Below are 2801 nucleotides of genomic sequence, written 5' to 3' on the forward strand. Positions count from 1 at the left end.
CTGTATTTGGATTTGTTAATATTGTGTCAAGGATTATTGTGTCTATATTCATGTGGTATATTGCTCTAGAGTTGTCTTGTAATGTACTTGTCTTTGGTATTAGAGTAATGCAAATTTCACAAAATGAGTTGTGAAATGTTCCTCTTCTATTTTCTGGAAAAGATAGTGGAATTAATATAACTTATTCATTAAATGTTCAGTAGTTTACATCTTTAAGTAAAACAGGAAAATCTTACAACTACATATGTTTCAACTTCAGCTTTACTTGCTTAAAAGAAAATTATTGCTTTTAATATTTTTCTTTTTCCAGTTCTTGTGAGCTAGATTATGGACATGCTTACAATCCATTTTCAAGCATGCAGAAATGAACAACAGTCTGGAATAGCAAAGGAATGAGAGGGAAAAATCAATATCTTTGAATGACCATCTGGAGCAGAGCCACCCTGCCAACTAAGACTTCTCACCTTTGTCTGAGTAAGAAAAGAATCTGTTTCAATCCACTACATTTTTGGTTGTTTTAGTTAAAGTGGCTTAGCCCTTACCCTATTTATCCTGACAGAAAAGAAGGTCATTTTGGGTAAACATTATTGAGATTAACCTGCAAAAAGTTTAATGGGATTAAACTGGAGGAGGCTACAAATAGATTCCATTTCTTCTATGGGAAAGATTAGAAAACAGTGAGGATATACCCTCAGCTTTCCTGGAGCAGTAGACTGTTTCTCACACACTGAAATTTCTTGCAGCATCTTCCAGTTTAGAGATCTGGATTGCATGGACTGCAGTTTTCCAACTACTGACAATGAGCAGAAAAGAAAGTATTGGGGACATATTCGATAAGGAATAAGAGGACATCTGAAGTTCTTTGGTACTTCTTTTTCACTGTGTTCTAAAATTTCTATATTATTACAATTAAAGACATTAAAGTATGAACAAACAGACAAGGCAGTCTTTCCTGATTCTAGATAGATGCTAAAATATGATGCCTGCAGAGTAGGTAGAAGTATAAAAAGATTAAAGAATATATGCTTTTGTGTCTGGAGCCTAAATAATGTGAATCTTAAGAGACGACAGTAATGAGTAAATTCATTAAACTTTAATAGACTTGAATTCCTTAACAGGTAGGAATGCTTCAGCTATAGGAGGAACTGCTATCATCTGGAGGCCTAATAATAGTGAGCAGTTTTTTAAACATGTGCGTCACACACACATGCACGCGCACACACACACACAAGACATAAAAAAGATTTGTTTTTTTTAGCCATCCAGAGTTTCATTACCAGATATACAAATGAATAGCTCCACCATTCTCCTTTCTACTCTTTCTCTTTCTAAATTCACCATGGCTTTGGTAATGCCCCTTCAGAAAACATTTTCAATGGCTGATTCTGGTCATTTTGGTCTTTTCTACATCATGACCTTTAACTGCCTCCTTTCTTCAATTGTGGGATCTGGTCTCAGTTAAAATTCCTTAGTTCTGAAAGAAATTCAAGGTACTGTTAGAACGTACTCACTCTCAACTACTTTTCTTTCTCTTCACAAGTCTTGTGTTATGAATCCAAATTCTATACAAAGAGTAACCTCCCAAAAACTTTTGATTCCCCAACGTGCTGATCTCTACCTTTTGGAAATCCCTGGACTTATTTTCATATTCCCAAGCAGTATATTTTAGCCTTTTCACACTCAGATCAAAACATTGTGTAGAGAAATTACTCCCAGGTGCATATTTGTGGGACCTTGCCTTCCAAAAGGAAAGGTCAGTCATAGAGAGGGGCTGAAATCCACTGAGTTTTTAAGAAGCCCTAAGATTACTGTTGACACAATGAAAACCCCCATAAAAAAAGCCAATGATATAATCCATATTTTACTTGCCAAGGTGAGTCATATTATGATTCTGTTATAATCTTTTTTTTTGTAGGCTCTTACACTTAAAGTGGAGGAAAGGAGAAAGTGAATATGAGTTTACTCTAGATTGCAAGTAACTTCTCTACCCCTCTACCAGATTTTCCATCTCTTAATCTAGTCAGTAATGATATCATCATCATCATCATCATCATCATCATCATCATCATGTTCATCATTCTCATCTGCACAGAATTTGAATTTTTACCATATTTCAGCATCTTCCATCATTATGTCATTACTTTCTGTAATAAACATACCAGGCGAGTGTTAGAGGAGGAGCACCTCTCTTGTACACCTCTCTTTTCCAGAGCACTTCTTGCTTCTTGTTCCATCCTTTATTCCTCCCTGCCAAGGTAGAAGTATTTGTGTAAATAATGAGCAACAGTTATTCATTTTTGGCAGATTTAATTATTTAAACATCATTGTCTATCTCCCTCTACCCCAGACCGTAATGAAGCAGAGATGAGAGCGTGTTTATTTCCCAGACAGAGTCGTCTTGGGGCAGGCTGATAAGAGGCTAAGACCTCCTTGGAATGTGTGAGGGTGGGGATAAGCAGGCCCACTGGGCTCTTCCATACTCGCTCATATTGCAGTGCCTTCCTCTCTTGTCTAAGTTCTCATCTTGCTTGCAGTTCAGGCTGTTATTTACTAGGCCTTCTCAAAATTCGATAGTTAGTGCATTTGGGGAACCTTGAGGAATAGAAAAATACTGGGATCTAGGGAGTATGATAAAACTTAGAGATTGAAGTTTTTGTGCAGACCAGGCTATGTGAAATTAAATCTTGATGGTTGCAATAAAGCTGGTTTTTCATTTTTCTATTTGGCCTTTTATGATTGTATCTGAACTGGGAAACTGAACCTCCATGCTGTATTTGACTTGTGTAGTGATACGGCTTAAG

The 2801-nt window shown here is 36.5% G+C and overlaps 1 long non-coding RNA gene across 1 annotated transcript; it reads left to right on the forward strand.

The window, feature by feature from the left end:
* Positions 1–316: 316 nt before the first annotated feature.
* LOC107514305 lies at positions 317–2414 on the forward strand. The gene is made up of 3 exons (XR_001597740.2): positions 317–474; positions 744–865; positions 1916–2414. It is a non-coding gene; the product is annotated as an uncharacterized LOC107514305 (long non-coding RNA).
* The last annotated feature ends 387 nt before the right edge of the window (positions 2415–2801 follow it).

The sequence above is a fragment of the Rousettus aegyptiacus genome, unplaced genomic scaffold, assembly GCF_014176215.1.
Source record: "Rousettus aegyptiacus isolate mRouAeg1 unplaced genomic scaffold, mRouAeg1.p scaffold_m13_p_1, whole genome shotgun sequence".
Lineage (NCBI taxonomy): Eukaryota > Metazoa > Chordata > Mammalia > Chiroptera > Pteropodidae > Rousettus > Rousettus aegyptiacus.